This window comes from Populus euphratica, unplaced genomic scaffold (genome assembly GCF_000495115.2).
Source record: "Populus euphratica unplaced genomic scaffold, PopEup_1.0 scaffold249.1, whole genome shotgun sequence".
In the NCBI taxonomy this organism is placed as follows: Eukaryota; Viridiplantae; Streptophyta; class Magnoliopsida; order Malpighiales; family Salicaceae; genus Populus; species Populus euphratica.
The window spans coordinates 308,419-319,192 of record NW_011500130.1 but is presented as its reverse complement, the minus strand read 5'-3'; the positions used below and the strand labels follow the sequence as shown (position 1 = coordinate 319,192).

General features: G+C 34.0%; 1 non-coding gene across 1 annotated transcript; it reads left to right on the top strand.

Annotated features, from left to right (window-relative positions):
• Nucleotides 1-10,360: 10,360 nt before the first annotated feature.
• Nucleotides 10,361-10,433, top strand: TRNAT-UGU (transfer RNA threonine (anticodon UGU)). Its single transcript has one exon. It is a non-coding gene; the product is annotated as a tRNA-Thr (tRNA).
• Nucleotides 10,434-10,774: the final 341 nt, after the last annotated feature.

Here is a 10,774-nt window from a genome sequence, read left to right as displayed (position 1 = left end):
GACTTTTGTGCAAGAAGTTATAGCCATTTTAAATTCGGTCTGTTTATGTTTCAATTAAAGTCAGAAAATGTGTGCTAGTGTAATTTGTCTGGTTACTTTGTCAAAGTCCAAGTTTTGGGCTTGATTTCTGTCATGTTGAATTTTCCTAAGTGTGGAGGGATGTTCCATTATAAATATGGCATCAGAATATGTAATAAACAACTTTTGGCCAATATTTGAACTTAATTCCGAGAATTAAGAGTTATTCTTCCAAATTGATTTGTGAAGAACCCTACCTGACTTATCACTCTTCAATCACAAAGAGTGTGGCGTCAAAATCCTAGATTGATCTTTGTGGCGTCCAGATCGACTTATCAAAGTATCACTCTAGTTTATCCTCCATTTTATTTACCTTAAAAATACTATAATCTAGCCTAAACACCAGAAGAAAGACAATACAACCAGACCCATCCTTCATCCATTTTCGTCAGATTCATTGTTGCCGATTTTTGAATCATTCACGGCACAACATCTGGTATCAGAGCATCAGTTGCGATCTAAGGCAAGAGCTAGAAACAGAAGAAAGGCTTGCTGGAATTGCAATTGATAAACTTAGTTATGGCTGGAGATAAAGAAGATTTGCCAAGAGGGTTAAGTTTAGAACAGGCACAGGTTATGGGCTTACAACGATCTCATGCTGAGATTCGGGATGAAATGACTGGAATTCGTGAACAGTTGCATACCCTTATGCAAATGATGCAAAGAAATAATTTGCAACCCCAGCAGAGGCAAGCACTTAGGGTGCCACGAAATGATTTTGTAGAAGCTGATGGAGATCCAAATGGGGATGATGAGGCCGACGACAGGGGCAGACCAAGAAGACAGAATAATAATCCTCCTAGTGGTCTCAAACTTAAGATTCCACCGTTTCGAGGAAGTAGTTCACCTGAGGAATACTTGGAATGGATTCAGAAGGTTGAAAAGGTGTTCGAATGGTATGAATATTCTGAAGAAAGGAAGTGCAAGGTGGCAGCACTTGAGTTTACAGATTATGCTCTTTTATGGTGGGAAAACTTAAAGATTCAGAGGAGAAGGGATGGAGAAGAGGAGATTAGAACGTGGGCAACTATGAAAAGAGTGATGAAGAAGAGATTTGTTCCTGATTACTATAAACAAGAGCTATACATCAGACTTCAGACTTTGCGACAAGGATCTTTAAGCGTGGAAGAGTATGTGAAAGAGTTTGAGTTGCTACAGATTCGATGTGAATTGATGGAACCCCAAGAACAAACAATAGCTAGATTTCTTGGAGGGTTGAGGAAGGATATAGCTAATGTGGTTGAATTGCAACCGTACATCTTCCTTGAGGATGTTATAAAGCTTGCAAGTCGTGTAGAGAGGCAGCAGAAACGAGGAGGTGTCCGAACTAGTGTAACTACGTCAAGTACGACAAGGGACAGATCTACGCCTACTCGAACATGGAGCACACCTAAACGAGATGAGAAGGTGGAGGTCAGCAAGGGGAATACCAGTTCTGATTCTTTAAAGGGAAAGGAGAAGGTGACAGAACCTCCACATCCAAGGAGGTCACGAGACATCAAGTGCTTCAAGTGCTTAGGACATGGGCACATTGCTTCAGAATGTCCAAATAAAAGGGTAATGATATTGCATGGGGATCATGGAGAGCTGATCAGTGGAGATGAGGCTGAAACTGAAGATGAAGATGAGGCACAAATGGAACAGGAAGAGGATTTCGAACCAGTGAAGGGAGATTTGTTGGTTGTGCAACGGGTTCTAAATGCACAAGTTGATGTTAGTGCTGAGCAACGTGAGAACATCTTTCATACTCGATGTCAGATTCGAGATAAGGTGTGTGGGATGATCATTGATAATGGAAGTTGCACTAATGTTGCGTCAACTACCTTGGTGGAGAAATTGGGCTTAACTACCATTCCACATCCCAGACCGTATAGTTTGCGATGGCTGAATGAGAATGGGGAGATTCGGGTGACAAAGCAAGTTCTTGTGCCCTTTTCCATTAAAACCTATCATGACGAGGTTTTGTGTGACGTTGCGCCGATGTCAGCTAGCCATTTGTTACTGGGTCGTCCATGGCAGTTTGATAAGGATGTGACCTACAATGGACGAAAGAACACTTATTCTTTCATGCTGAATGGAAAGAAGGTGAACTTGTTACCATTGAGTTCTCAACAGGTTAGAGAGGATCAGTTACGAAGCCAACAAAAGGAGGTGCAATCACGTAAGGGGCTGTTGTTAGCCAAAAAAGGCGATATCAAACAGGCATTAGCTTCGACGGGGGTTGTTTTCATGATCTGGGCAAAGCAATTGCTACAAGTAGAAGGACTGGACTTACCAACACAGATTAAGGAATTGCTAGAAGAATTTAAAGATGTGTTTCCAGATGAATTACCTAAAGGGTTACCGCCTATTCGTGGAATTGAGCATCAAATTGATTTGGTGCCGGGAGCTTCACTTCCTAATAGACCAGCATACAGATGTAATCCAGCGGAAGCAAAAGAGATTCAAAGGCAGGTTGGTGAGCTTGTAGAGAAGGGCTATGTTCGAGAATCACTTAGTCCATGTTCCGTACCTACTTTGCTTGTACCAAAGAAAGATGGTACCATGAGGATGTGTATGGACAGCCGTGCTATCAACAAAATAACAGTTAAGTATCGATTTCCTATACCCAGACTTGATGATTTGCTTGATGAGTTGCATGGTGCTGCATTGTTTTCTAAAGTCGATTTGATGAGTGGTTATCACCAAATTAGAATGAAAGAGGGAGATGAATGGAAAACAGCATTTAAAACTAAACAGGGGTTATATGAATGGATGGTAATGCCGTTTGGGTTATCTAATGCGCCTAGTACATTTATGAGGCTTATGAATCATGTTTTGAGGAAGTATATTGGGCTGTTTGTTGTAGTATATTTTGACGATATCCTAGTGTATAGCAAGACCTTTGATGATCATGTGAAGCATCTTAGAGTTGTGTTTGAAACTTTGCGAGATTCTAAGTTGTATGGGAAACTCACAAAGTGTTACTTCTGTAAAGAAAGTGTCGTGTTTCTTGGATATATTATCTCTAGCAAGGGAGTTAAGGTTGATGAGGAGAAAATTGAGGCAATTCGGGACTGGCCAAAACCTGCTAGTATCGCTGATGTGAGGAGTTTTCATGGTTTAGCTTCTTTCTACAGGCGATTTGTGAAAGATTTCAGCTCTATTGTTGCTCCTATGACAGAATGCTTGAAAAAAGGAAACGAGTTTAGATGGAGTGCAGATGCTCAGAAAGCTTTTGAGCTAATTAAAGAAAAGTTGTGTACTGCTCCAGTTTTAGCACTTCCAGACTTTGCTAAAACATTTGAAATAGAGTGTGATGCTTCCGGAGTTGGAATTGGGGCTGTTTTGATGCAAGAAAAGAGGCCGATTGCATTCTTCAGTGAAAAGTTAAATGGAGCACGTTTGAACTACTCTATTTATGACAAGGAGTTCTATGCTTTGATTCGAGCTCTGGAGGTATGGCAGCACTACTTGTTGCCAAAAGAATTCGTTATTCATACTGATCATGAATCCTTGAAGTATCTTAAGGGGCAAAGCAAGCTGAATCGAAGACATGCTAAATGGGTGGAGTTTATGGAGTCATTTCCTTATGTCATAAAGTACAAGAAAGGGCAAGTTAATGTGGTTGCTGATGCTCTTTCTAGGAGGTATGCACTGATCTCTATGTTGAATGCAAGGCTGATGGGTTTTGAACAAGTGAAGGATCAATACGCTAATGATTCCTACTTTGCTAATGTGGTTACCGAATGTGCAAAGGGAGCTTGTGATGGGTTCTTTATGCATGAAGGTTACTTGTTCAAAATGGGCAGAATGTGTATTCCTTCAGGTTCATTACGGGAGTTGCTTGTGCGAGAGGCTCATGGTGGTGGTCTTAGTGGTCATTTTGGGGAGAAGAAGACTTATGAGTTGCTGAAAGAACATTTCTTTTGGCCTAGCATGTTACGGGATAACCTTGAAGACTAGTTATTTGTGTTTTTTTTTGGGAAAAGCTATGAATTCACTTTTTCAATCTACAATGATTCATAACTTGTGTACAATAGTTTTTCCATGCGAAATAGGTTTTATTAATAAGAGTTAATAACTTTGTTTTATTTACCCGTTCATATATTTTTTTTAAATTTATTTCATAAGAATAATCAATACATTTTTTTAATTAAAAATATATATATAATACATGAAACACATTTATAATACAATTGTTTCTTTCTTTCTTTTACATTAGAAATTAACATGAAGTCCTAGAATGGGAAATTCAAGTTTATGCATTATGGTCCATGACCATCCCTAATGGAGCCACTTGCAAAATATTAATAGCACTATTTAAAAAAAAAAAAACCTATTGCTATCAGTTTTTTTTTTGTTGGAATATGATGAGCAAATTATTTTTTATCTTATCTTTTATTCTCTGACGACTTTTTCTCTAATCTTTCACAACTCATAAGGACAAAAATTAAAGGAATAAGGATCCATGTATAAAAATCTAAAATTAAAAGGAATAAAGAGCATATATGAAGAATTTTGGGATGAAAAAGAGGTTTTTTCTATGAAAAAAATAAAAAAAACGTTGTTAGTTTTTTATTTCATTTTGATTTTGATTTTGATTTTTTATAGTATAAATTCAAATTTTACTTAACTAAAGTGGTCTCCAATCCAACTTTGAAGTATACAAAAACACCTTAAATTTCTAAGAATGTGTAAAGAAAATAAAATCTTACAAAAATAGATGAAATTGAGAGAAATAAAATTTAAGAATCAAAATAAGAAATAAGAAAGGACAATGAACAGTTCCATTCATAGAAAATTACAAGAGAAGGCACAATAATGTACAGGGAAAGGCTTTTTATTTATTTATTTTTATTTTTTTAGGGTGTTACTGTAATAATTAACCTGGTCTATTTAACATTTTGTTTCTCTATCGCAGTCAAGGGAGTCGAACACCTTAATTAGTTCTATGCAATTAGTCTATTAAGCACGATGTGGCATCTTTCTGATGAAACGGTGCCACTTTAAAAAAGTCTATATGATTGAAATGGACGTTCCACTTAAAGCGGCAACGTTGGGATTGATTTTAATTATTTTTTTCCGTCTCTGAGAGAGTCTTTAACGCCATATAATTATTATAGAAATCTCGTCCTTTTCAATGAAAATGTGACCGAACGCAAATTCCAAACGTATGTGACAGCTATATAATATCTTTAATGCACTAGACCAAAAAATATTTACAACCATATAATATAAAGTTAATTTATTTTTCCTTTTAGAATAATATGAGTGCTCTGTCAACCATATAATATAAAATTGAAATTTTCTTTTTTAAAAATAAATTAAAAATTTTATTGGTTAAATTATCTCTTAAAATTAAATTAAATTTACTACTATTATAATCGAAATGTCATTGATAACATTAGAATTGGAACCACTTGAGAACATGAAAGTTGTAGGAAATTGTCTCAGCTTTCTAGAAAAAAAAAGTAGAGGTCATTTGAACTTCTAGAACTTCAGATATGGACCAAACACTGAACAGTGCTCGACCTGTAAGATAGATTCCGACTTCTTTGTTGTTGCTCTAATTTGGACTTGAAAATGACCTTTTTAAATCTTGAGCTTCTATAAAAGTTGTAAGCCTATCTCTTACCTTTGAATCCATATAAATTGTACCTAAATCTGAGATCTACAACTACAGATATGATCTAATTACCAAATAGTGTTCCGGTTTGGACTGCATCGCCATCTTTTTTCTAAGTTTGACCATCTCTTTGTCCTTTTAATTTCAGTTCTTAAACTCATCAATCAATCCTTTCATTTGTGTGATAGGCCTGCATTTAAAATGAACATTTACCATAAATTAAAGGTATCTTATTTTATTAGATATGTTATTATAAAACATGCTTTAATTAAGTAGTTATTGATACTTCAAGTGCAAAATGATGATATATTGATATTTCAAGTGCAAAATGATGATATAAAACCTTGATAAAAATGCACTTTTAAGTACTAATCAACCAACATTCCTAATGGCAAACAAACACAGGAAAATTTGAAAAGTGATTTCCTAGAAAATACTTTCCGGGAAACAAACATGGCTTAAAAGCCTCCTTTTGCCTTGGTGTTTCATACTTTCATGGCTCGTAAACCATGAAGTAAAAAGTTGAAATGTCCTCAATTATAATTGAGGCTTCTCTCAAGGATGTGTGATGACTTATTATTCCTAGAAAATTATTTTGGATATTTACCACTTAGGGTTTCTCTATCCAAATATTAACAGTGAATAATAACAAATTATTCCCAATAATATTTTGGATATTTGTTCCTTAGAGATTTCTTTATCCGAACATTAACAATGAATAATAGATGAATTCCCCCTTGATGTGAATCTTGTAATCACGTAGTCACGCAACCCACACGCAAAGACATCAATTCCCGGAAAGCCTAGTAAATTAGGTTTGATAGGAGTATGACACAAATGTAACTTGTATCTAGGTACCAACACTATTGAAAACGGAAGCCCCTGCCTAACAAATATTGATTCGCTAACAAGAAGTATAAGGATGACACTACAAAGACAGTTGTTCTTTGATAAGTCATTTTTCATTTCATTAAAGAATCATGAAAGGGAGATTATCTCACCAACACACATACACAAAGTGCGGCAAACAAGAAGTTTTATTAATCTGAATTATCTAACCTTACATGTTTGGTTATGCCTCTATTTATATTGACTTTAGACTTAAAAAAAACCCTAATAGACCCTGCTTAGGTGGCCTTATATGAAGCCCACTTACAATTAACCCAAATAAGTAATAATAACCCAAAGATTAAGAAGAAAATAATAAAAAACCAAAAATTATCATCCTAAATATGCTAGATTAGATTTGTCACCATTAAGAAGTCTCAAGTAGACTATAAAATCTGATATGAAGGTAGAATTTATTCTGAAGTCTTCTTTTCTTTTGTAGTTAGGATGAATAAGGAGTCCTTGTAAAAAAAAAGATTCTAAAATAATTATGAATCCTTGCTATACTTGAAAACTATTTTGTAGCCTAAGATCTTTGTAGAATTAGTATATTTCCAAAATAAGTTGCTACATCCTTTTAGGAAAAGAATCTTAGCCAAATAGGAAGTCAACAAGTCAAAAGCAAGTAAATAACAAAATTCGTACAGCCTCTGTTGACCCTTATTGAGATGCCTTCCTGATCTCTAATTGACCTAAAATTTTAGCTCGAGGTAAGGAAAACATGTCAGGAGACTCCACATAAAATTTTAGCTCAATCTAATGGTCAAATTGAGAATCATAACTGTTGCTGTAAAATCTGAATTTGACCTTGTCTGGATTGTATCATCCCTAAAATAAGATTATTATATTTTTTTAAATATTGGCCAATACCCTTTGGAGTTTTCATGTTGTAAAATCCAGATTATAAGAAATAATTTCTTAATGTGTTTAAGAAATCCATGCGAAAATGCATTTTTGAAACTTCAAATATTTGTTTTTTTTTACAAATAAAAACATTCAAAACATGTTAGGGTATTGGTCGTATGCATAAATACAATATATATATGTACGTGTGTGTGTGTGTGTGTGTGTGTGTGTGTGTGTGTGTGTGTGTGTGTGTATACATATTTGTCATATTGTGTCTGACATGACCAAAAGATTGATATCTTGTCCCAAGTGCAGGAGTGTTGAAGTAATAAATAACCTAGTAAGACTGGGGTCGAACCACATGGAGGTTAATTGTATTCAGTTTTTCAAAGTTTGTAATTTTCTAATTGTTTTGAAGTCTTATAAGTTGAATTAATCAAATTCAATTTTTCTCATTCTATCTCAGAGTATCCATTCACTTGAAATTGATTCGCTTCTATTTCCACTTTTCGTAAACGGGCCCAAGCTTTTTCCAATTGTTCAATGGCTCCTCTGCGTAGTTCTTCTAAATTTCGAATAGTATTCAATATTCTCTATTTTTGATTATCTAATAAATAACTTAATGAAAGTAGATTATCTTTTCATTCATTGCAAAACTTCCATGATCCCTTCCCGAACCAAACATGAGTCTTTCGATTCATTTGGCTCTTATGCTCAATTAGTTCAATTGCTTATAGGAAATTCCCATCTCTTTTTTTATTGCGAACCAATATTAGGTTATTTACACAGAGAGTTTAATTGATCCATGATTTATGTTTCATCTTTCATTTCCTTTTTGTTTGTTTCGAGAAATATAGCGATCAATTGTGATTCTTTTTTTATCTATTGATTCTTTTCTGATCGAGATGTATGGCTCCACGAGTCTATGTGTCTATAAAGGATGAATTTTCAATGTGCTTGGAGAACCTATTGATGATTTAGGTCCTGTAGATACTCAGACAACATCCCCTATTCAGAGATTTGTGCCTGCCTTTTTACAGTTAGATACAAAATTATCTATTTTTGAAACAGGAATTAAAGTCATAGATCTTTTAGCCCCTCATCGCCGTGGAGGAAAAATCGAACTATTTGGGGGCGTCAGAGTAGGTAAAACAGTACTAATTATGGAATTAATCAATAACATTGTGAAAGCTCATAAGGGTGTATCCATATTTGGCGGAGTAGGTGAACGTACTCGTGAAGGAAATGCGATTATTGTATATAAACAAGTTTTTGGTTGAGTAAGAGAATCAATAGGATCATAAAAAAAAAAAATTATGAAAATTTGGGCATTGATGTATTGTATTTCCTCATGGAACCTAATGAGGATTAGGAAAAGAAGACTTATTGCGTTGATTCTATATTAGAAGAATGGAAAAGGTCATGTTCTTTCAATAACAAATATTTTTGAATCAAATAAAATAACTTTTTTTTATCTTATCTAATTTGTTGCAACAAAAAATAAAAAATGGCCCGTGACACGGGCCAAGACGCAGAAATAAAAAAAGACTTTTCAGATGAAATGAAAATAAAAATAAAAATAAAGAATATATTAACGAAATATAGAATTCTAATTTCTAATATTAAAATTAAAATATTAATAATTATAATAATTAATAGAATAATATATTATTAATATAATAGTAATAATATAATAGTAATTTAATAGTAATTTAATAGTAAATTACTATAATACTAAATAATAATAATTAGAATACTAATATATTAAGAGTAATATAATAATAATATAGTAATATAAACTAATAAAAAATAGTAATATAAAAAAGATAAAAAAATAGTTAAAAAAAAGAAGAAAGTATAGAAGAAGGACTTTTTTTTTCAAGCCCTACTTGTTGTGTATTGTTGTATAATGTAACATAGGAATTATGTTTTCTCAATTGGAAGAAATTGCTGAGTGGACTTGCATTTTCATTATGGTCTTACAGAACGACAATGGCTTAAATACGTTCGTATCGTCGCAAAAGCCAAAGGGTCAACAGGTCAGGTTTTACTACAATTACTTGTAATGCGTTCGGATAACATCCTTTTTCGATTAGGTATGGCATCAACTATTTCTCAAGCCCACCAATTAGTTAACCATAGACATATTTTAGTTAATGGTCGTATAGTAGATATACCAAGTTATTGCTGCAAACCCCAAGATATTATTACAGTGAAGGATGAACAAAAATCTAGAGTTATGATTCAAGATTCTCTTGATTCATTCCCCCAGGAGGAATTGGCAAAACATTTGACTCTTCACCCATTCCAATATAAAGGATTGGTCAATCACATAATAGATAGTAAATGGATTGGCTTGAAAATAAATGAATTGTTAGTTGTAGAAAATTATTCTCATCATAGTTAAACCTAACAAAAATAACAAAGGTTTGAAAAAAAATTTCCCTTATCACCTAAATAAAAAGACCAAAGGTATGGGTTTGCTTGGGGGATTTTTCTCCCATTGATATATCCCAGAATGATAGGGGCATTTTCATTCCTTGTCCACTCGTATTTCCTGTTCCACATAAATTAGGAATAGAGAATCTATATCAAAGAAAGATGGAACTCTTGGAATAAAGGTATCCATTGTTATGTGATTTGATATATTGTGGTCAATAGCATTTCAGTAACATTGATAAATTAGGTGAAGGTGCGGAAAGTGAGGGATTCAAACCCTCGGTAAACAAAAGCCTACATAGAAGTTCCAATGTTACGCCTTTAACCACTTAGCCATCTCTCCTACATAATGATTAGGATAATGATTATGGCCCTGAAAGCGAGTGAATCATGAGTCAATCCCGATTTGAGAATGAAGATAACTGTCAATGCAACTATTGATGTAATTATTCCAACTATAAAAAAATAAATTCCTGTGCATGTACAATTTCTGTTATGTGAGCCCGCTTAGCTCAGAGGTTAGAGCATCGCATTTGTAATGCGATGGTCATCGGTTCGATTCCGATAGCTGGCTTTTTTTCTCTATTTTTTTTCTATATTCTATATGCATTCTTTGTGTATATACAATAAGGTCCGGATATTGATAGAATCCATCTCATTTGTAGTATATCAGTATTTTTTGTAGTATAATACTTCAGTAGATTTTGCCTCATTTATCATATTTATCCTTTAGTTCAGTTTTAATTTAGGTTTATGAAATTTCAATAAAATAAAGAAAATAAGGAGTCTTTATGTCACGTTACCGAGGGCCTCGTTTCAAAAAAATATGCCATCTGGGGGCTTTACCAGGACTAACTAGTAAAAGGCCTAGAGCATATCTGTTCAAATTTTGAAGTTATCAATGATGTTTTATTT